The sequence below is a fragment of the Mastigoproctus giganteus genome, chromosome 5 (assembly GCF_048544385.1).
Source record: "Mastigoproctus giganteus isolate SK-2022 chromosome 5, ASM4854438v1, whole genome shotgun sequence".
Taxonomy (NCBI): domain Eukaryota; kingdom Metazoa; phylum Arthropoda; class Arachnida; order Uropygi; family Thelyphonidae; genus Mastigoproctus; species Mastigoproctus giganteus.
Window position 1 is genome coordinate 65,081,940 of NC_143579.1, and position 25,544 is coordinate 65,107,483.

Here is a 25,544-nt window from a genome sequence, read left to right on the forward strand (position 1 = left end):
GGGAAGGTATGTGTAGATAAAATTACTGTGATAAAGGACAAATAATTTTTTTTTCTCCCCTCTTTCACAAGAATACTTATTTTTAATACTTTCCCCTGTAAATTATGAAAACAGTAACCTTGTATTTGCCCTCTCTGTCCATCCAGTGCACTCTTGCCATCAGAAATATAGCAAGATTGCAATGAAACATTCTTGCTTATGTTGCCTGCTCAATACTCTGTTACTTTATTTCTTGCACTAGTGTGAAAAACTATTATAAATAAAGGCAGTTCTCGCTTTACGAGTTCCCGGGTTTTTTTTCCCCCAAGTACAGCAGACTCTCGATTTACTGGGATAGGTTTAACCGGGACACTTCGAGACTCCAAATAAAAAAATAAAATAAAAAAAAAACAAGAATAGGTATAAACAGATATTTTGCAAGTCATAAATAAGCAATAAGCAGGGCATTATAAAGTCGTCATTGGGATATTATTATCTTGCAACCCCCACGCTGAAAAAAAATAATAAAATAATGTTCAGTTTGTTTTAGTGTGTCGCTTCAATTGTTCTGTTTCATTGTACTGCAAAGAGAAAAAATTTGTTTCGTTATTTATGTCAGGGATAATGAAAAAAAAAAATTTTTTTTTTTTTTTTAGAAATCATGAAAATGATTGGTAAATGCAAACGAGTTGTGCTTTCAATTAAACAAAAACATGAAATTATTCAAAAGTTTGAAAATGGTACATCCATTAAATCTCTAAACAACCAGTATAATGTTGGTGAGCAAACCATACACGACATTGTTAAAAATTAAGGGAAGCATCGTATTGGACACACGAGTAGTGCATGGTAAGTTTTTTTTATCTATCGCCATATTTTTTACATAGGTTGCTGAACATTTTTGGATATACTGTACCATAGTAAGTTCCTGACTTACGTAACTTCGAACTTACGTTAATTTTTTCTTTTTTTTCTTTTGCAGGATTGTAAAATTTAAAACAGAATAATAAAGCAATCAATAAAGACAATCAAGGCACGTGGGATTTCAAGTCACAAGATGAAAAATAGGAATGAAGAAAAGATTTTTAAAATTTATTTAAGTTTTTTTTATATGGCTGAAGATTTCAGTGAAGGGAACACAATTTCACCATAATAACGTAAAATCCCACAGAATTCCAGCTATCTGTATTATCGCAAATGCAATATGATCGAGTTTACTACCCTTTTATAATGAATTGCAGTAACAGAAAAGGCCAATAACCTAGAATGTGCATATTGTTTTATGGTAGTGACCTCCAGAAAGATGTTTCAGTAAAATGTGAGCTCGCGTGGGGTGATAATAGTGAGTTTTCACCTTAAACCTGTGAAATTCTTTAATAAAATTTCATTTTGAACGTTATCATGGTGCTGCCTAAGAGAATAAGTAATAGCGGTACTAGTAAATCTATCAAAAAAAAAAAAAAAAAAAAGGAAGGCAATCGATTCGGATCATAAAATTAAAATAAGGATGTTTGAAAATATTCACACGTCAACAAGTATCGTGCAGAATTTAGATTTGTCAGTGTCAACAGTGAACACAATAATAAAGGAAAAAGACAGAATATGAGAAGCGGTGAAGGGATTGGCACCAATGAAGTCAACTATGATAACCAAGGCTACAAAAATACATATCAGTTTTTACTGTACAATTTCTTCCTTTAATGTTTTGTTTTCTTATGTGCCACTTCAGCAACTTCACCGCTGTCCCCCAGATAAAGTTTTTAATTGAACTAATTAAAAATATATAACTATTTGCTTCATTCTTCTGAGGATATTATGTGGTTTTTGTAATTTTGGCATATCACGGCAATCATAAATGCATCACTGCATTTAGGATTCTATTAGATAGTGCAGTATTGACAATTAATTAATTAAATTTATTGATCTTATTAATTTAAAATATCATGCCTCAGACTAGAGCAGCAAAGCAATGGGCACAAAGTGGCAGGAGTGCTGTGACTCGGGGAAGAACTGAGGGGGACAATTCTCCAACGCACCACAGCTTAAAAAAATGTGCAACTTGTGAAATGTTTGCCAAACTCTCTGGAACAGAACATGATCTAGCCAAGGAGGATGTCTTTGTGTGTGCCAGGTGCAGAGAGTGTCTAGAAATTAGGCATCAACTCAGCGTTCTACTGGGCATCTATGAGAGCTTGAGGTGTAGGGTACAATGGATAAAAGGATGGTTAAGTGCGAGAAGACAGAGGGTGGTAATCAATGGGTGCTGCTCTTCTTGGACTAATGTTATTAGTGGAGTCCCACAGGGTTTGGTGCTGGGTCCACTGTTGTTTTGTATATTTATCAATGATATTGATGAAGGTATATCAGGCTTAGTGTCAAAGTTTGCAGATGATACAAAAGTTGGCAGGGTTGTTAATGACAGTAATGGCAGTGTGCTACTGCAACAGGTTCTAGATAATTTGGCAGATGGGCTAAGAAGTGGCATCTGAAGTTTAACCTTGACAAATGCAAAGTACTGCATATGGGTAGAAGTAAGCCCAGAGAAATGTACCAACTGTGCGGTACTACACTTAAGGTGGTAGAAAATGAAAAAGACCTGGGAGTAATTGTGCAGTCAGATATGAAGTTTTCTGAGCAATGCAGACAGGCTGCCAGGGCAGGTCATGGGGTTTTGTCAATGATATATAGGAATTTTGCTAGCAGGGAAAAGAAGGTGATTATCCCTCTGTATAAGGCAATGGTCAGGCCACGCCTTGAGTACTGTGTACAGGTCTGGAAGCCTCATTTTAGGAAGGATGTAGATTTACTTGAGCGTGTACAGAGAAGGGCAACAAGATTGGTGAGGGGAATGAAGGGATCCTCTTATCAAGAGAGGCTTAAGTTCTGCAAATTGCAGTGGCTGGAGACTAGGCACCTGCGCGGTGATCTGATTGAGGGGTATAAGGCCTTGAATGGGTTGAGCACGCTGAATTCTGATGAGATCCTTCCACTTGTTCAGATTACGAACCTAAGGGGGCATAAATTCAAATTAAGAAAAGACAGATGTAGAATAGATGTGCGGAAATTTGCCTTTAGCCAGCGGGTGGTTAATTGCTGGAACAAACTTCCATCTGTCGTTGTGGAAGTTGATAGGTTGAATAAATTTAAGGAGGAACTGGACAGGCATTTGGAGGGAATGGTGTGATTTTTTTTTTTTTTTTTTTTTTTTGGCTGATGCTGCATAAGCTCATACATTTGCTTTCTTGCATCACATGCCACTACTACTACTACTACTACTACTACTACTATGCCCTCGAAGAAATTAATATGAAGGGCCCGTCAAGCTCTCAGCTGCCCAACTCAACGCCAAAGCTCACTCCTGGGCATCAGGCAACACAGCGGCAATCTCCAAGGCAGAATGCGCTGGTCCCAAAGGAACTAATTATTGTTGGTGACTCTATTCTCAGGGAGACGAAGAATATATTGTGTAAAAAGGATAGATGGAACAGGACCAGGGTATGTCTGCCAGGGGCAAAATTTGATGAGGTTGTAAAGCATATATCATGTTTTAAGGGCACAAAAGGTGATATTGTTGTACACATTGGCACCAATGACATTAAGAGTAAGAGATCTGCAGATTTACCTAACAAGTACAGGTCAATGTTGCAAAAAAGTCGTGAGTCAGGGTTAAATTCGAAAGTGTCTGCAATTCTGCCCAGACACGATAGGAGGAAATACATGATGAGAGCCTTGTCAATCAATTCGGCCCTGGAAAGATTGTGCAAGGGTCAATGGATAGAATTTTTTTCAGCCTGGTCTGTGCTTGTTAACAGGAGAGACTGCTTCTACAGGGATGGAATACAATTAAATAGAAAGGGTGCGAGAATATTTGCTGATGCTATCGAGGCAGTGTTAGGTGGGTCGGAAAACTGCTAGCTTGGGGGGGGGATTCACAGACTAAACGGTTAAAAGTAGCCGTAGGCAGAGGTGAAGGTGATTCTTGCACAACTTCTATTAGAATAAGTAACGACCTGGAGCGAAGGGTGCTGGGGGTTTCAGGGACTGATGGCAGTCATTGTGAAACAGGTGGGTATATGGGATGTGTTAGGGTAACTAAGAATAAGAATGTATACTTGTATGTATACCAATGCTAGAAGTATAGTAAATAAATTTGATGAATTTGAAGTGCTGGTCAAGACATCAAAGGCGGATATTGTTGGGATAGCAGAGACGTGGTGTCACACAGATATAAGGAATGCTGAACTGGAATTTGGGAAGTACAATGTGTACAGAAAGGATAGACACTATAGAAAGGGAGGAGGTGTTATGCTGTTAATTAAGAAAAACATAAAATCAAAAGAAGTGCATCCAGTTGATATAGATGAACAGTGCACTGTTGAGTCAGTTTGATGTGATATAAGCACTGCGAAAGCAAAAATAAGAGTAGGAGTGTGTTATAAGCCTAATGACTCGAATTATTACAATGAACAACTGTACAGAGAAATAGAGTGGGCTAGTAAATCAGAATGTCTTATAATGGGGGATTTTAACTTCCCAGATATTGACTGGAACTTGTGGGTTGGACACTCACACACTAGTAACACTTTGTTGGATTTATTGGATGATTGTTTCCTGCAGCAGCATGTTCGAGAGGCAACCAGAGAGGGTAATACTCTTGATCTGGTTATCAGCAGTGATCATTCGTGTATTAAGAATTTGCAGATAAAGGAACCACTGGGTGGCAGTGATCACAGTGTACTGATGTGGGATTCACTTAAAGATATAATTACCATCAGGGGTAAAGAAAACGGTTTTTACTTCTGTAAAGGTGAGTACAGTGGTCTCAGACAGTTTTTAAATTCTGTACAGTGGGATCAACTGACAATGTTACCAACAGTAAATTCTAAGTGGGAAGCATTCAAGGAATTAATCGTGGATGCTACTAAAAATTTCATACCTATTCAGAAATATTGTTCAAGGTTTAGGCCTAAATGGTTATCAAATAAACTAATGAGACTCGTGACAGAGAAGAAAAATGCATGGGAAGCATATAAATTATCAAGCGACTCAGAAGCCTATGGCAGATATAAGCTAGTTGGTAATCAGGTCACAAAGGAGGTTAGCCAGGTGAAGGCAGATTCCAGAAATCTTTGGCAAAAGATGCTAAGAAAAGCAGCAAGGATTTCTTTACTTATATAAACTCTAAAAGGAAGGGGATGAATCTGATTGGTCCACTTGATATCGATGGTTCCACTGTTGATGATCATGCTCAGAGAGCAAACAAACTGAATGAGTATTTTGCATCTACATTCACACATGAGGAGTTATTAATTTGAAAATGGCAGAAGGTTATCAAATTGTAACAGGTTGCTTAATGATTTTGTAATAACTGAGAGCAAAGTGGAGGAGAAATTGAAGTTAAACATAAGAAAGGCACCTGGGGTGGATGGGATCTATCCAGTTATATTAAGGGAGGCGGCGAAGCAACTAAGCAAACCCTTAGCCATAATTATGAGAGCATCCTTGGACTCAGGGGAGGTCCCCAAGGACTGGAGAAGTGCAAATGTATCCCAATTCACAAAGGGGGATCGAAGGTGACACGAGTAATTACAGACCAGTTAGTTTAACTTCTGTTCGGGGTAAAATAATGGAGTCACTGGTTAAAGATGCATTGCAGGATCATCTAGACAAGACTGCAGCAATAATTCAGATACAGCATGGGTTTGTTAAGGGAAAGTCTTGTCTGACAAATTTGATAGGATATTATGATGTGGTTACAAAGGAACTGGATGCAAAAATTAATTTTGATATCATATATTTGGATTTCAGGAAAGCTTTTGACACTGTTGCGCATGGAAGACTATTGTACAAATTGGAGCAGAATGGTATTAAGGGTAAGTTGCTACAAAGGATAAAAGGATGGTTGAGTGGGAGAAGAGAGGGGTAGTAATTAATGGGTGCTGCTCTTCATGGACTAATGTTATTAGTGGAGTCCCACAGGGTTCGGTGTTGGGTCCTCTGTTGTTTTGTATATTTATCAATGATATTGATGAAGGTATATCAGGCTTAGTGTCGAAGTTTGTAGATGATACAAAGGTTGGCAGGGTTGTTAATGACAGTAATGGCAGTGTGCTCCTGCAACAGGATCTAGATAATTTGGGCAGATGGGCTAAGAAGTGGCATCTGAAGTTTAACCTTGACAAATGCAAAGTACTGCATATGGGCAGAAGTAACCCCAGAGAAACCTACCAACTGTGTGGTACTACACTTAACATGGTATAAAATGAAAAAGACCTGGGAGTAATTGTGCAGTCAGATATGAAGTTTTCTGAGCAATGCAGACAGGCTGCCAGGGCAGGTCATGGGGTTTTGTCAATGATATATAGAAATTTTGCTAGCAGGGAAAAGGAGGCGATTGTCCCTCTGTATGGTCAGGCAATGGTCAGGCCACACCTTGAGTACTGCGTACAGGTCTGGAGGCCTCATTTTAGGAAGGATGTAGACTTGCTTGAGTGTGTGAGAAGGGAAACAAGATTGGTGAGGGGAATGAAGGGATCCTCTTACCAAGAGAGGCTTAAGTTCTGCAAATTGCAGTGGCTGGAGACTAGGCACCTGCGCAGTGATCTGATTCAGGTGTATAAGGCATTAAATGGGTTGAGCACGCTGAATTCTGATGGGATCCTTCCACTTGTTCAGATTATGAACCTAAGGGGGCATAAATTCAAATTAAGAAAAGACAGATGTAGAATAGATGTGCAGAAATTTGCCTTTAGCCAGTGGGTGGTTAATTGCTGGAACAAACTTAAATCTGTCGTTGTGAAGTTGATAGGTTAAATAAATTTAAGGAGGAACTGGACAGGAATTTGGAGGGTTTGTTGTTATTTTGATTTTTAGGAGCATCAACAACTAAGGCCATATTGCTCTGTGAATATGCGGTGGCCATTCCCTGACCTTTCCACATCCTTCGTATTTGGTGGTGATGGGCTCGAACCCCGGTCTAATCAAGAAGCGTGTGCTACGCACTGCAGCTCCATCCCACCTGGCCATTTGGAGGGAATGGCATGATTTTTTTTTTTTTTTTTGGCTGATGCTGCATAAGCTCATACACTTGCTTTCTTGCATCACATACCACTACTACTACTACAGGAGCAATATTTTATTAGTCATTCCCTAGTTACGTAAAACCCAACTTACGTAAGAAGTCCTGGAACGTATGTCGGAGACTTACTGTATTTTTGGATTAGCCGGGATTTTTATTTTACCATCTATCCCAGAAAATCAAGAGTCTACTGTATCAACAAAATCGAAAATATGAACATTAATTGAAAAAAATGAATGTTAAACATTCATAAATACCGCATTCCAAACCACGTGCGTAGCCATACAATACAGTGTACCCCGCTTTACGATATTAATCAGTTCCAGAGACACCATCGTATCATTAAAATATCGTAATGTGAACCCAATAACACATTGTTTTTTGGTAATTCGTTTCAAGATCTCGGAAGTTGAAATTTTTGCTATATAACTAAGCTATTTATCTCTCTAAAATGTCATTTTTAAGGTCATGAGTGTGACCTTAAGGCCATATAAAAGGTCGTGAGCATGGTTTGTAAATTGTATTTACCAATTGAAATCATTAAAATGCACTACACTTTCATCGTTATCATATGTTTCATTATAAGAACCAATTTTGAACAGCTTTGTGATATTTTTCCAAAGCACATTTCTGGAGGTCACGCCCATAAAACAATAAAAACAATTTGCACTTTCCGGTTGATTGGGCTTTTCTGTTACTGCAAGCAATTATAAATGGTAGTAAACTCAATCTTCTTGCATTTGCGAAAATACCGATAGCTGGAATTGTGTGGGGGTTTTTTTTACGTTATTATGGTGAAATGTTGTTTTCCTTCACTGAAATCTTCAATCATATAAAAAACATAAATAAATTTTCAGAATCTTCTCTTCGTTCCTTTTTTTTTTTTTTTAAGCTTCATAAACTTGTTACTCCACGCGAATCGTGTTAATTGCAATTCGTGTTGCCATTAAAAAATTCTTATGCATGCAATCGTGAAATTTATAATTAAAAGAGAAGATTATTTTGGAAACAAACGCCTCTTGAACTCTGAAGAAGATGACTCCTTGTGCAACAAACCAACAAGTGCCGAGCCAATAATGAGTAATCAATGAGTGTACATTTAGTCTATGATGATGAAGAATAAACATTCTTTAACATTTATAAGTCATAAATAATTTCTCTATTATTATAATTTGCTTGAATTTACAGGCTACATTTTCATTTCTTTAGATAAATCAATCATTGTTTAAAATAAACTAATTAGCTAACTAATTTCATTGTTGAGAACGTAACCCCTATTTTTAACCTTATGTCAATGGGAAATAAATTCCCGCTTTACGAGTGCATGCTAGTAACAAATTAACTCGTAAAGTCGAGATCTACCTGTACTTGCTTTTTTCTAAATTAACTATTTGTTTTGATATTTGGTTTCTGGTCTAGCATGCCATATCTATTAGTAGTTACATCTGTTTTTAATGAGAAAGGTTACATGGAGCTTCTGGTAGAACCAGTTTTTTTTTATTGTAATTAATTTATATATCAGCATAGGAAAATTTCTTATTTTGCTCTGTAGTCAAATGCTGATGGTCAAAATGTTCCCCAATGTTGTTTTTTAAAAACTACATTTAACTCATCACAAGTGGGTTTTCAGGCATGGGTGTGTATCCCCTTCCATATTGAATACCTGATAGTGGCAAGTTAGGTGGAATGAGTTTTTTCATGAATTTTTTGAATTCTTTAAACAAACTTAGTACATAAATGCTAATTTATAGATTTAAAAAAAAAATCGTAAGTAAAACCAATCTTAATTTTTTTTTTTATCTGAATTCCAGAGTTATTCTTCAATTTTGGCTTTTGTGCCCAAATCAGGGTCAAAGGTGGTATCTCGTCCACAGATTTTCAAAGCCATTTCAATGTTGCCATCTACTATAAATTGTCTCCACAATTAATTTGGAAACACAAATAAGAGATGGCAGTAAGTACTGGAAAAAAATATAAGCCAATTCATATAATAGTGGATAACCTGTTTGAAGCCAACTTCAAAACACAGATAGTATGTACTGCCCACAGCTCTATATCAATAAAAAAGATAAATCTACAGATGTACTCTAAAATGACAAACTATTTCAGAAGTATAACATGATAAATATAACTATTTTGGATCTTGTTAACAAGGGCACTTACATGAAATAATTCCTAACGTCATATTTTATTAAGCATTTCACTTTATTAATATAGGGTTACATATACGATGTAACAGGAAATTTAATATGAATGTTAACATTAAATAATCTAAATAAAAAATGCAACATTTTTTTTAATTTTTACATTAAATCTGCATTTTATAAAATTAGTTTAATTTACAAAATTAGTTCATAAAATTAGCTTTAATTTTATAAAATACACAGTGTGGCTTTATGTTGTGTAGCAAAAATGTTCCATTACTGGCCTTTTTTTTTTTAGCCCTTTTAGCTTTAGAAAAATCATTCCTTGGAAAAAATAAATTAAAAAAACGAAATTGTTAGATCTTGCAAAGGTTTGTCTTGAAGAGCTTTAATTTTCAGCAAGTCATGCATTGATTAGTTGAAATGTTAACAGTTGTATAGATGTTTTAATTTTTGTTTCATTGCTCTCTGATGGGCTGCAGCAAAAAGAGAGCAAATTAATATCACAGAATGTTTTCAAAGTATATTAATTGTGGATTAACTCAAGACTTGAAGGAATCTGCAAGGCTTTAGGGGGTAAATTTCTATCAGCATGGCCCACACTTGTAGGTAGAAGGAATTTGTTTTGTAGAGACAGGATACACTTAAACAAAGGTGGTGCAAACGTTTTTGCCAGTATTATTGAGGATACCTTAAAGGTTCAGGGAAACTGCTAGTTGGGGGATGTGGGTAATACTGACACGCATTTATCTGATAATATTGGTCAAAGTAACTCTTGCACATACCTTAAGAGTTCTTATCTGTTACTCCAACTGGACGTATTATCTAGATGTTCTGGGGGCAGAAACGTTTCACATGAGCGGGTGGCTAATATCAGGGAAGAGAGCCTAAAAAACTTCAAGGGTTGTGTTAGGGTTGTTAAATATACAAGAACAGTAAATCTTAATTGTTTATACAGTAACGTTAGAAGTGTCGTCAATAAAATGAGCGAATTCGAACTGCTGGTTAAAACAAGTAACGCGGACATAATAGGGCTTACAGAGACGTGGTGCCACCCAGAAATTGGGGATGATGAGTTTCAGTATGGCTTGTATAATGTATTTAGGAAGGATAGGTTAGATAGAAGGGGTGGTGGGGTAATGATTCTTATCAGAAGCAGCCTGAGTGCAACAAATTGATTGGAGTAAATGGGAAGGAAACTCGACATGGGGAACAAAATTTTTACATCAACTAGATGACTGTTATTTGTATCAACATGTCAGGGAAAGTACTAGAGAAAAGAATATCCTAGACCTCATCATCACACATGAATCAGATGACATAACAGGGCTGACAGTAGAGGAACCAGTAGCAGGAAGTGATCACGGAGTTCTACAGTGGATGATGACGAGAGAGGTAGCAGAAGTAAAAGGCAAAGGAATGGGTTTTAATTTCAGAAAAGGAAATTACGATGCCTTAAGGTACTACATGGCCTCTATTAACTGGGGAGATATCGTGCAGAGAATGAATACAATTGAACTGTGGTACGCTTTTAAAACATTAATCACAGATGCCTTGAATGCGTATATACCATTAAAAAAAATACTCCACGAGAAGGGTTCCAAGTTGGATGAATAGTGAAGTTGCCACATTACTTGAGCAGAAAAAGGTGGCATGGAAAGGTTACAGAGCAATAAAAAGTACTGAAGCCTATAACAGCTACAAGGTGATGTGTAATAGAGCCACAGAAAAGGTTTGACAGGCAAAGGCAGTTTATGAGAAGTCACTAGCAAACAGAGCAAAGAGGGGGTATAAAGAATTCTTCACATATATAAATGCCAAGAAGAGCAGGACAAACCAGATCGGACCTTTACGTAAGGGAAAGGGGATAGTAATAAATACACCAGCTGCCGTTGCAGATGAACTCAACAGTTATTTTGCATCGATATTTACAAATGAAAAGCCTTTTGTGGCAATGGGAAATTGTGGGAGCGAAGTTAAAAAATATGTAATTAATGATATTGAAATTTCGCAAGATTATTTAATGAAAAAACTTTCGAGCCTACAGACCAGTAAGGCTCCTGGAGTTGATGGAATATACGCTATAATCTTAAGAGAGGCGGCAAGCGAGTGCATTGAACCATTGAGGCTAATTATGCGAGCACTCTGGGGAGATTCCCTTGGATTGGAAAAGTGCAAATGTATCTCCCATACATAAGGGTGGCTCTAAAAGTGAAGTTGGAAATTATCGACCTGTCAGTCTGACTTCAGTAGTAGGGAAAATCATGGAGGCAATGATCAAGGGTGGAATTCAGGATCATTTGGATCGAATTGAAATTCTCAAGGATACTCATCATGGTTTTGTAAACGGAAAATCATGTTTAACAAATCTGGTTCGCTATTTCGAAAGGGTCACTCACGAGCTGGATTTAGGGAATAATTTCGACATTGTTTATTTAGATTTCAGCAAAGCTTTTGACTCAGTCCCACATGAACGGTTGCTTTATAAGCTGGAACAGGTTGGAATCCCTGGGAAAATCCTTAGAGGGATAGAAGGATGGCTTCAGGGCAGGAGGCAGAGGGTTGTGATAAATGGCTATTCCTCAGATTGGGTTGATGTAAGAAGTGGGGTTCCCCAAGGATCAGTATTAGGACCACTGTTGTTTTTAATTTTCAATAAACGACATTGATGAAGGGATAGAGGGTGTGATGTCTAAATTTGCAGATGATGTTAAAATTGGTAGAGTAGTTAATGATCACTGTCAAGCTGAGCTTCTTCAGAGAGACCTAGATAGACTTCAGGAATGGTCAGAAAAATGGCAGCTGTGCTTTAATCCAACAAAGTGTAAGGTATTACACCTGGGAAACAGTAATCCCAAAAAAACTTATTCACTTGGTGGAGTTCAACTAAACCCAATACTGGAGGAAAGGGACTTGGGTGTTACGATACAGTCAGAAATGAAATTCTCTGAGCATTGTAAACAGGTTGCAAGGAAGGCCCATGGTGTCCTATCGATGATCTATCGAACTTTTGCAAGTAGAGATAGGGACGTGATAATCCCATTATATAAGGCTTTTGTTAGACCACACTTAGAATACTGTGTTCAAGTATGGAGACTGCACCTAAAGAAAGACATCGAGCTTCTTGAAAGGGTGCAAAGAAGGGTAACTCGCCTGGTGAGATCGACAAAAGGGCGTCCTTATGAAGAAAGACTTCGAATATGTGGGTTGCAGAGTTTGGAAACTAGACACCTTAGAGGAGATTTGATTGAGGTGTTTAAGGCTCTGAGAGGCATCAGTAAAATGAATGAGGACAAAATTTTCAATATTATAAATGATGCTAGAACTAGGGGACTTAAATTCAAGTTACGGGGGGAAATGTTTAGATTGGACTGCAGGAAGTTTTATTTTAGCCAGCGAGTTATAAATTACTGGAATAAGTTGCCTTCATGGGTGGTAGAGGCCGACAGTTTGGGGAAATTCAAAGGTCATCTGGATAGTACTTTCGGGTAAGGGAAGCGCATAGGATGATAGGTTTAAATTCCTTTTTATTTATCTTTTATTTTTTTTATTTATTAATTATTATTATTTAGTTATTTATTTTATTTTTTTTTGTTGGTTTTTTTTTTCATTGTTTTGTTCGTTTTTTTTTTTTTTTTTTTTTTTGGCTAGTGCAGCATAAGCCATAGGCTTTCTTGCACCATGCGGCCGTTACTAATACTAATACTAATAATCTTGATTAATTCTGTTATATAAAGGGAGTTCCAATTAAAAGGCACCAGCACCAGGGCCTATATAACTTACTTTTATGTTGGTTTATTAGATTATTTGTTGTATTTGGGATTTAAAAGTAAATTCTTCAAAAACATACATATATAGGATGTTTAAATTAAAAGTTATTTGTTGTCTGGACCTTCTTTTGTCATTTTGGGCCAAAATTTTTGAATTTCATGTTAAAAGTGAACTAAGTATTACTGTTTGGATTTTACGATTTTAAACTAAAATATTGCCGAATTAACATTTGCCTAATGTGTTTTTTCTCAACGGAAAAGTTGTTCCTCCTCCTATGTTTAGTTCTAGACATAAACCAATCAGAAGTTCACCAATTTTATTTGAATAAAAAAAAAAAAAAAAAAAAAATTAATAACCCAGTGTTTTTATGTGTAGGTAGATGTGAAAAAATTGTTCTTGTATGGCTAGCTGGTCTATAAAGCAAAACTCATGTATGGAAGAATGAACATCGCATACAACCATTGTTCTTCCCCCCCTGCATGTAACTGTGCGATATTGGAAGACAATAAGGTGTTCTTTCTCCACTGTTGAAAATAGTCATCATATATTGCACAGATATTTGTCCAGGGTGGATCTGGTGGTGTCGTGTCCTGAAATATATTACCGATTTCTATATTCCGTGATTGAGCCAGTTCCTTAAATCTAAGTGGAGCGGTCAGTTTTCATTAGGTTTACTGTTGCAAAATGACTCACATTCGGTATTGTACAGACATCTCCAACAAGGGTGAGAGGGAAGACTGCGGATGTTTGCGGCATACATCAGAAGTAATATTTTTCTGCGAAGATTCATCGGCTTCGAGGTAAAGGCTCTGAACCAGGGAGGTTCTGAACGCCCCTAGAACGACTCTCAGAGCACTGTGCTGGGTGGCGTTTAATCGTTATAAAGTACTTTTCCTTGCAGAGTCATACACTGGAGAGCCATAGTCCAAGCAAGACCTGATAAGAGCTCTATAAAGATGGATGAGGTTATGTCGATCAGTGCCCCATGACGTGGATCACACAAACTGGAGGATGTTTAATTACTTCAAGCAGATGGTTCAAAGATAAGCCTTGTGCTTAAAGTTCAGTTTCCTATCTCGTATCAGGCCAAGAAATCGGACAATGTGAGCAAGAGGAACTGGCACGTTATTTATCTTTAGCTCTGGATCAGGATGAAGTGACTGAAGTTTGCAGAAATGAGTGGTAGTGGATTTCTGTTCAGCAAGATGGTATCCATTGAGTAAGGTCCGGGATTGAATTCTGGTTAAAGCAATTTGTAGCTGGCTCAGCTAGAATAAACAGCTGGTTATACTGAAGTGAGTGTCTAGTTGAAAAATTAAATTTATGACATTCTTCATCAGTTTTAATGCTTTGAAAGGGAGTCACATAAGAGAAAGAGGCAGAAATGTTATAAAAAGATTCTGCTAAAGCATTTGCAATGTCAGTAGGAGAGGATAAGTCCTGCCCCATTGCATTGTATTATTTTATATTCTACAGTATTCATACTTTGCAATTGGCAGGATATGGTGAGGTCATCAGTATACATGTATACTTCAATCATTTTTGGAAGATCTTCCAAAATATTGTTGACCCTAATCACAAATAGGGTTGGACTCAATATGGAATCCTGTGGGACACCCTCTTCTTGAATGTGAGATGCTGACAGCATGTTTTTATAATGGACTTGAAATATGCATAATTTTTAAAAGTTCTGAATTATTAAAGAGAGGTAGCCTCTCAGCCCCAACTGATGCATATCTTTAATAACACCATGATGCCATGTAGTGTCAAATGCTTTACGAATATCCAGGTTGACCATCGCTAGATGTTGTCTCTTGATGAAGGCATTACAAATGTTGAATTCAATTTTTACAAGTATATATAGGTGAACCTGTTTTTACAGAAGCCATACTGGTGATCAGAAAGTAGATTTTGGGAGTCTAGAATCCAGGTGAGAAACCTGGATTCTAGACTTCCAAAGAAGCCATTCTAGAAACCATCCTTTCAAAGATTTTGCCAAACAGCTTGTCAGTGATATTGGTCTGTAATTCTGAACTAGAGAGGGATCTTTGCCTGGTTTAGGAATAGCACAAATATATGAATGACACCATGACAGAGGACATGTATTTTCTGAGAAGATCCAGTTATAAAAGGGTAATAGTATGTAGAGATCGGCTTCACATGATTCTTCACCATATTGTAGTGAATGCTGTCTGGTCCTGCTGCACTGTTTGGAGATTTTCTCAAAGATGCATTGAGCTCAGCTAGAGTAAACGGCTGGTTATACTGAAGTGAGTGTCTAGTTGAAAAATTAAATTTATGACATTCTTCATCAGTTTTAATGCACTGAAAGGAGGTCACATAAGAGGAAGAGGTGGAAATGTAATAAAAAGATTCTGCTAAAGTATTTGCAATATCAGTAGGAGAGGATAAGTCCTGCCCATTGCATTGTATTATCGGAGATTGCAGCAGTAGAAATTTCCCATTGAGAGCTTGTATTTCCCCCCCCCCCCAAAAAATAATTCGAGTTTCAATCTTTTTGTTTAATAGTTGAGGTGAAGCTAATCCAGGAGTTACATTTTGCTTTCTTCCTAATTTATCTTGCTTTGGCTCTGAGTTTTTTGTAAATAATTAGGTTGTTGGTAGTTGGAAATTTGCGAAACTGGTTCCAAGCATGGTTTTTTTTTCTCGTTTCGTTTTGGAGCATTCTTCATTCCACCACTCATTTTAGCGTAGAAGCTTGCACTGATCAGATTTTGGAATGGAAATTTCTGCTGCAGATAGTATATATGGCTAGTAATGTGATCGGTTACATCATCAATATGATTTAGCTGTACATATAGGTTGTCAAGTAGGACACAAGTTGAATAGTTTTTCGAGTCTGCTTTATGAAAATTCAAAAAAGTACAGCCTTTAGGACATGACACTATAACATATGGATAGGTCTATGGCTGATGTAGTATCTGTAGGTAGTTGGATATCATTAGCATTAGTAGAGGCATATGATGCAAGAAAGCAAGCTTATTCAGCATCAGCCAAAAAAAAAAAAAAAAAACCCACTCCCATTTCACCCCTCCGTTCGTTCGAAATACCTGTCCAGTTGAGCTTTAAATTTGTTTAGGCTATCAACTTCAACAATAAGTGATGGAAGTCGGTTCCACCAACCAACCACCTGTTGGCCAAAGGCAAATTTCCGCACATCTATCCGACATCCGTCCTTCCTCAATTTGAATTTACGCCCTCTGAGGTGATTATTCTGAGCAAGATGAAGAATCTCATTGGCATTGAGCATGCTCAAACCATTCAAAGCCTTATACACCTCTATCAGATCACCTCGCCGGTGCCTAGTCTCCAGACTCTGTAATTTGCAAAACTTAAGCCTTTCTTCATAAGAGCAACCCTTTGTTCCATTCACTAATCTTGTTGCCCTTCTCTGTACCCGTTCCAGCAGCTCTACATCCTTCTTGAAATGAGGCCTCCAGACCTGTATACAGTACTCAAGATGTGGCCTAACCATTGCCTTATACAAGGGAATAATCACCTCCTTATCCCTGCTAGAAAAATTCCTGTATATCATTGACAAGACACCATGAGCTGCTCTTGCAGCTCGTCTACACTGCTCAGAGAACTTCATATCTGCCTGCACAATTACCCCCAGGTCCTTTTCATTCTCCACCACTGTCAGTGTAGTACCGCAGAGTTGATACGTTGCTCTGGGGTTACTGTTTCCCATATGTAGTACTTTACATTTGTCAATGTTAAACTTCATTTGCCACCTCTCAGCCCATCTGCTCAACCTTTCCAGATCCTGTTGCAGCAGCATAGCGTCAGTAGTGTCCTTAACAACCCTGCCAACCTTTGTATCATCTGCAAACTTAGACATTAAACTTGATATCCCATCATCAATATCATTCATAAACACCGAAAACAACAACGGACCCAACACTGAACCCTGAGGAACTCCACTAATAACATTAGTCCACGTTGAGCAGTGTCCATTGATTACCACTCTCTGTCTTCTGCCACTCAACCATCCCCTTATCCATAGCAGCAATTTGCCTCCAATGCCACACTGCTCCAATTTGTGCAGCAGTCTTCCATGTGCAACAGTATCAAAAGCCTTTCTAAGATCCAAATATATAATATCAAAGTTATTCCCTGCATCCAGTTCTTTTGTGACTACATCATAGTATCCAATCAAATTGGTCAGGCAAGACCTGCCCTTAACAAAACCATGCTGCGTCGGAGCTATAACTGAATTCTTGTCTAGATGATCCTGCAGTGCATCTTTAACCAGTGCCTCCATTAATTTACCTGGAACAGAAGTTAAACTAACAGGTCTATAATTACTTGTGTCAGCCTTTGATCCTCCTTTGTGAATTGGGGTTACATTTGCACATCTCCAGTCTATGGGTACCTCCCCTGAGTCCAAAGAAGCTCTCATAATTATGGCTAGGGGTTTGCTTACTTCCTTTGCTGCCTCCTTTAATATAACTGGATAGATCCCATCCACCCCAGGTGCCTTTTTTATGTTTATCCTCAACAATCTCTCCTCCACTTTCCTCTCAGTTATTACAAAATCATCCAGCTCACTGCCAATGTTTACTTTACCTACATCATTCTCCTTCCTGAATAACTCCTCATGCGTGAATGTAGATGCAAAATACTCGTTTAGATTGTTAGCCACCTGAGCAGGATCCTCAACTGTTGAACCATCAATATCCAGTGGACCAATCTGATTCATCCCTTTCCTTCTCGAGTTCAAGTATGTAAAGAACTCTTTTCTGTTTTTCTTTTCATCCTTTGCCAAGGATTTTTCGTAGTCTGCCTTTGCCTGCCTAATCTCCTTTGTGACTTGGTTACAGACCAACTTATATCTATCATAGGCTTCCATGTCACCCATTAATTTGTATGTATCCCATGCATTTTTCTTCTCTGCCACATGTCTCATTAGTTCATCTGACAACCATTTAGGCCTAAACCTTGAACAATATTTCTTAGTTGGTATGTAAAGCCTGGTAGCCTCCAAGATTAGTTCCTTGAATGCTTCCCATTTTGAGTTTGCTGTTGGTAACATCATCAGTTGGTCCCACTGTATAGAATTTAAATACTGTCTCAGACCATCATAGTCGCCTTTACGAAAACAAAAACCCTTCCCTTTACCTCTGATGGTAGTTACCTCCTTGAGTAAATCCCACTTCAACACACTGTGATCACTGCCACCTAGTGGTTCATTTATCTGCAGATTCTTAATGCATGAAGAATCACTACTGATAATCAGATCAAGAGTATTGCTCTTGATCTGATTATCAGTAGTGATTCTTCATGCATTAAGAATCTGCAGATAAATCAGTTGGAGAGCCAGAATTTAACAGAGACAGGTTATGGTTATCCAGCAATGTTTCAATTAATTGGCCTCTCCTATCCAGGGTGGAAGATCCCCACAATGGATGGTGACCATTGAAATCACCAAGTAAACAGACTGGAGGTAGCAATTGTGTGATAAGATTGTCAGGTTCAGTCTGGGAGTTAGGATAATTCAGGGGGGTATAAATGGATGCAGGGGTTAATGATATATCCATTGCTATCCGAACTGCTACAACTTCTACGAAGGTTTGCAGTTGGAGATGTCTGGCGGGTACAGTAGTTTTGACAAGAACAGTGACCCCACCACGAGCAGGAGTGTCAGAATCCCTGTCTCACCTAAACATAATATAATTTTTATATTTTCAGAGAAACTTGTGGTGAGAAAAAGGTTTCCTGTAAACATACACCAACTGCATTAATTTGTATGAGTAAATCATTCAGGTCCTCTACAGTTGCATTGAAAGAATTTATTCATTGGTTGGATTTATTTGAGGAAAATTTATGTGACTGGTTCTTCTGAGAAGGTTTCTGTCTGCTTAGTTTTGATTTTTCATTTCTGGGAAAGGTTAGGAGTCATGTATCCATGGTATCATTAGCATGTAATTCTAGTACTATGTCGTCATCTGATTGAAACTCCATTTCCACATTGATATTTCGTGGTTTCTCTTTTTTCTGATTTTCAACAGTAGCTGATTTTGTTTTTCGGGCAATGTTGATATAGCATCAGTTCGGATATTGATCGGCACACTGCGAGTTTCATTCAATGTTGGTTTCTTATTGTATGTTAGCATAGTTTTGACCCAGGTGGCAAAGGAAATATACAATTCTACGGAGACATATGTTTGGGTTGCAGCTGATCGGCTGTTTTTGGTGACCAATGATCTGCTAGGCATGGTTAGCAGTATTTGCTTTCTCAGGCTATGTGACTTTTTTGCTCCACTTTATACTTCTGGATTTTTTTCCCTGTTTTCCAAAAGTCACAAGCTTCAGAAAATACAAGATGGCTTCCTTTACAGTTTGGGCAAGTGTGAGTGGAAGCTGTGCAGTCTCCTTGGGAATGCTCCTTGGAGCCACAAATAGGGCACACAGCATGGTTTCAGCATGCCATTTGAGAATGGCCATACTTCTGGCACTTAAAGCAGCAAATGGGATTCAGTATGTAAGGTCGAATCTTGCAGTTTAAGTAACCTGCTTTAACAGAAGATTGGAGATTAGGAGTGCTGAATGTCAAAATAATGGACCTGGTTAATAGTAGGTTGCCATCTTTTATCGTCATAATTCTCCATGCACAAGTCACTTTTTGTTCACTAAGCTCTTGTATTATTTCTTCTTCAGACACATTTAGTAAGTCCCATTTGCTGACAACTCCTTTAGAGGTGTTCAAGAGTGTTATGGGCTGTTAATAACACTATAATTTTGTTAAAAGTTATTAATTTTAACAATTTTTTTTGTGACTTGGCTTAGAAGCCTCAATTAGAAGGTCATCAGATTGAAGACGTTTTAACCTTTTAGGAGATCCAATAACTGATTCTAAGCATTTCTGTATTAGAAAAGGCAATAGCTTGCTGAAAGATTGCATGGATAGTGAATGCCTTATGAGAAATGCCGGCATGTCTGTAGTTTGTTTTTCTGTTTGTAGTCTCTTCAGACAAATTGAATCATATTCTGAGTCAGTGTTAACAGTTCAGCAGCCTGTGGGTTCTAGCAGTGGATATGCATCTCAAATCGCTGCTCCTTTTAGCCCTGGAAGAGAGTTTTCCTTCTCCCAGGTTACCAGCTCCGCCATGTGGTGGCAGGAGCGGTGCCAACCAATGACCAAGCGATCAGCAGAAGAGAAGAGCAGTACGCTGCTAGCGATAGCAGTAGCATTGCAAGTGGGGTTAGCAGTAACATTGCTAGCGGTGAAGCAGTGGAGGGTTTATGAAAGCACTAGTACTCGCCCTAGGAATAACACTAGAAAATCCCAATAGAAAGATCGCTTGGCACTTGGGGGCCTATGCAAGCAAAAGAACTAGATATTGATCACCACACAAGGACCAGAAAGGGCGGAAAAGTGTGGAGTTTCAGCTAAAAAACAGTCACAAATTTTACCTGTGACTTAAAAATGAAATAACCAAATAATAATCTACATAAATACACTATTCACTCTATTCAGATAATGTAAGTGATTTATAATGAATACCAATTGTGTACCATACATCACTATATGCTGATGGGGAATTTTCTATAAACCAAGAGCAGTCAAGGCTCAATATGTCCTATGTCTAAATCTGATTAAAAATTCATGAGTTACCTTTGTTTTTCTCCATAGGATTGCTTCTCTTCCAAACTCTCCTTGTTTATACACAGTTCAAAATTTAAAATAAAAAATACTACATTGAAACCAAATAAATGCATTAAATTCTCTAAGCTCGTAAATGCTTAGACATTTCCAGGATCGTAACCAAATGCCCCCAGATCCACCTCACAACCTCGAGAAATTGAAAACATTGTTGTCAAAATTTTTAAAATAAACATTGATATAATTCATGAATGTACAAATATACGATAATAAATATTTAAAAATGACTTTAAAATTCCTTTCCTTCCTAAAGGGACAAAACTTTGACTTGTTGTTGTGATCACAGGTAGGAAACTGACTAGTGAAAAGTCCCCACGCTATTTATTACTAAGAGATTACTTGAACCTGCATTCTCGAAGAAGTCCACGAATCTGATATGATTCGTGGACAAGAAGACATGATCCTCGTTTATCGAATAAAATGCCAGGTCAGATGCCATTGCCCTCATTGCCCTAGCCGATGCTGCAAGTTGCTTTAAACGAGTATCTAAAAGGCACCTAGTGCAATTCCATAACTGAAGAGGAAAGTGCAGAGCACCTTTTCAGCATGGAATGCAGTATTTGAGTGGGATTAGCTATTACTATGAAATCAGTGTCCCTAAAAAGAATATTGAGCTGTTTGCATCATTGTTGGACACATGGAATTCTAATAAAATGTTTTTTTTCCCCTCCTTGTTGTTGTTACCATTATTAACCAACCTTTCTTTGGCCTGCATCCTAATATTGTTTGCAGTACTTAACGAATACCCCCTATTTAGAAACCTGTATGTCAGCTCTTCAATTTCATGGTCTAATGCAGTCTGTGTTGACTAATGCAGTCTATGCATTTGTGAATTGATTTAAAATAATAGAACCTAATTCGAGTTATCATCCTTTCACTTAATATAAGCTTGATAACTCGAATAATGTAATAACATACCTGTGTTTGTGGGCTTATGATATATTTTAAACTGTAATTTGTTACTCACTCTTGTGAGTAAAAAAAAAAAATAAATAAATAAATAAAACCTAAAAGCCCATACAAACAAAATACCAACACTATTTGGACAAGTTACATTACATAAGGAAGGATTTCCCATTGTTTTGTATAAAGATTCAGCATTTGGTTCGTTAGCATCACAATTGTATTATATAATAAAGCCAATGAGACAAGTATTAAGAAAAAAATTACGACACATTGTTCACAAATTTAAAGGATAGGAGAGGGAAATAAATTATTTTCTTTCATTGTATTATCGCTATACACTAACGTCAATATTGACTAAGCATTAGACACTATATGGGATGTTATTAACAATAATTCAGCAAATATGAATACGACTAAATTTCCAAAAGTAGATTTTTAATTTAGTAATTTTAGTTCAAGCAAATTATACTGCTTTCCAGGATAAAATTACAGACAAATATTCGGGATACCTATGGGGCTTAGTTTAAGCGGTCTCATTGCCGAAATATATTTAAATAGAATAGAACAAATATATCTAACCCTGTTTTTACCAAACATCACTTTTTAGGGAGGTATTTACATGACAATCTTATTATAATGGATGAGCAGACACGAGACAATATTTTAGAAACATTTAATAACGTGAACGCGAGGTTAAGTTTTACATTGGAGAAGGAGGATTAACAAGGGAAGACCATAAACTTTTTAAATTTCACATTAACAAGAGTGAGTAACAAATTACATTTTAAAATACATCATAAGCCCACAAACACAGGTATGTTATTACATTATTCGAGTTATCATCCTTTCGCTTATAAAGATTCTATTCTTTTAAATCAATTCACAAATGCATATAAATGTAAATGTACAACAACACAGACTGCATTAGACCATGAAATTGAAGAGCTGACATACAGGTTTCTAAATAGGGGAATTTGTTAAGTATCGTAAACAATATTAGGATGCAGGACAAAGAAAGGTTGATTAATAATAGTAACAAGAAGGAGGGGGAAAAAACACTATTACAATTCCATATGTCCAACAATGGTACAAACAGCTCAATATTCTTTTTTAGGGAGACTGATTTCAATGGAATAGCTCAGCCCACTCAAAAACTGCATTCTGTGCTGAAAAGGTGCTCCACACTTTCCTCTTCAGTTATGGAATTGCACAATGTAGTTTACAATATTCCATGCAGTAATTGTGATTCTTCTAGATACCTTTCAGATACTCGTTTAAAGCAACATGTGGCATCGTTTAGGGCAAGGAGGGCCACAACATCTGAACTGTCATTTCATTTGATAAACAAGGATCGCATTTTCTTGTTTAATGAAAATAAGGTTTTGAGCATACAGTACGATTTCACAAGACTTAATAGCTGAAACCTTAGAAATGAAAATAAAAAACAACGGGATTAACATACGGAGACTTTTTCTCATATCAGATTCACAAACTTTTTTGTGAATGTGTGTTATCAAGTAATCTCTTAGTAATAAATAGCATGGGGACAGTTCACATTAGTCAGTTTCCTACCTGTGAACACAACAACAAGTCAAAACGTTTTGTCCCTTTAGGAAGGAAAGGAATTTGAAAGTAATTTTAAAATATTTATTATCGTATATTTGTACATTCGTGAATTTTAACAAAGTTTATTTTAAAAACTTTGCAAAAATGTTTTCAATTTCTCGAGGTTGTGAGGTGTATTGGATAGATCTGGGGTTCAATTAGGGGCCTTCGGTTATGATCCTAGTGATGTCTAAGAATTCATGAGCTTAGAGAAATGAATGCATTTATTTGATTTTAACTTAGTATGTTTTAATCATTTTAAATTTCGAACCGTGTATAAACAAGGAGAGTTTGGAAGAGAAGCAATCCTATGGAGAAAAATAGAGGTAACTGTTATGAATTTTTAAGCTGATGGGAAATATAAAAGGGAGGATAACATCTCTCTCAACATAAGCCTGTGTAAATGTATCAGCATCAGTATTAGAGTAGTAGCCATTAATTATAAGGAAGCCCAGGCTTTTATTTATTTTTGGCTCTATAAGCCAAAAATAAACAAAATAATAAGTGAATAAAATAAACAACCTGTGTTTCCTACCCTGCACCCCCCCCCCTCATATAAGCACCTACCAGAATTACTTGTTCCAGAAATTAACTACTAACTGGCTAAATGAAAACAGTCTAAACCTCTAAACTTTTAAAGGAAAAAAAAAAAAAAAAATTCTCTAAACCTCTAAATAAATTTAATGTATGGCCCCTAGTTCTGGAATAATTTATAACTGTGAAAATGTCACCTTCATTAATTTCTGGAATCCCCTCTCAGAGCCACATAGACCTCAAATCTATATTCCCCTCCCCCATAGTTCCTACTACGGGGAGGAACCAAACTGCCTTTTGAATTGGTGATATGTTAGCACCTCTCCAATCCAAAGAAATCTCTTTCAACTCCAATGATGCATGCCCCCATAATTAATCTTACAGAGTTCAATACTATCTCTGTCTACCTCCCTCCACCCAGTGATTTGACATAATTAGCCTTTACCAACCTAACTGTTTCTGTGGTGCTGTTACCAAACTGTTGAACAATAAATATAACCACCAAACCGAATCAAGATTATAATATACGAGGTGGGGGGATGAAAGGTTTTTAGCCCAATATAGCTTACAAAGGTGTTTGTGAAAGACAATGTAGCCAATCTATTCTGCAACTATTGTGCAAAAATTTTCACAGAAAATTTCAGGTTTCTATCTATACTGTTCTTCTTTACACAGGGTATTGAAGTGTGGAAGAAATTCATGAAGACATGGAGCTAACATTAGGGGAATCCTGTTCTTCATATTCCACAGTAAAAAACTGGGTTGTAGAATTTAAGCACAGAACAGACAATGTTGAAGATGCACCCTGCAGTGGGAGGCCCATGTTGACACCTGGAAGTGTGAATGCCATACATGACCTGATCAGGCAAGATCGCAGAACAACTTTGAAGCACATTGAGACAACATTCAACATCCTCAATGAGTGAGATCACAATATTGTGGTGAATGTTTTAGGAATGAAAAAGGTTTCTTCAAGGTGGGTCTCCTAAAGTACCGAATGTAGCTCAGAAGCAGGAAAGAGTAAGGTACTATCATGAGATTGTTCAGCATTTTGACCCAGAAACAAAAGAAACAGTGGAAGCATCCCCCTCTCCTAAAATGTTTCAAGTGCACAAGTTGGCTGAGAAAGTCCTAGCATTCATCTTCTAGGATGCAGAAGAAGTAATCATGGTTGATTTCATGGAAACAGGTGCCACTATCAATGGCAAGTGCTATTCTAACCTACTGCAATGTTTCCATGAGGAACTAGGCTCAATAAGTGCAGAAATTGGCCAAAGAAGCCATCCTGCATCGACATTCCACCAGCACACAGAGCATTTGCAACTCACGCAACGCTGCGTGACTGTGGATTTGAGCTATTACAGCATCTGTCCTACTCACTGCTCCATCAGACTATTTTCTATTTCCAGATCTCAAAAAGAACTTCAAAGGGCAGAAATTTGATAGTGACAATGCTGTGATGGATGCAGCCAACAACTAATTTGAGTCAAAATCTTCTGAATTTTATTTGGGCAGGTTATGTGTTACCTAGTGAATCATGCCAGAAAATGTACCAACTTAAGGGGAACTCTGTTAACAAATAAACAAATTTTCAAAACTTTCCAGCATTCCTTCTATGAGAGGCTAGAAAGTTTTCAACCTCCCTTGTATATGCTCCAACAATTAAAAAGGAACATAGTTCATACAGTTTGGATACAAAGATAGCAAGAAGGATCGCAAGTTTTCATATAAAACAGTTTTATGAAAATATGCAAATGCTTTTAAAAAGTATTGACAGTGATAAACACTTTTTGGTGACTTGAAAGTGAATAGAACTTCTTGGGATGAACTTAAACTGTAC

At 37.2% G+C, this 25,544-nt stretch overlaps 1 protein-coding gene across 7 annotated transcripts in view; it reads right to left on the reverse strand.

The window, feature by feature from the left end:
• The window catches only part of LOC150085455 (uncharacterized), a 1,845,429-nt gene that overhangs the window by 1,074,949 nt on the left and 744,936 nt on the right, over window positions 1-25,544 (reverse strand). The gene's annotated exons all lie outside the window — the stretch shown is intronic.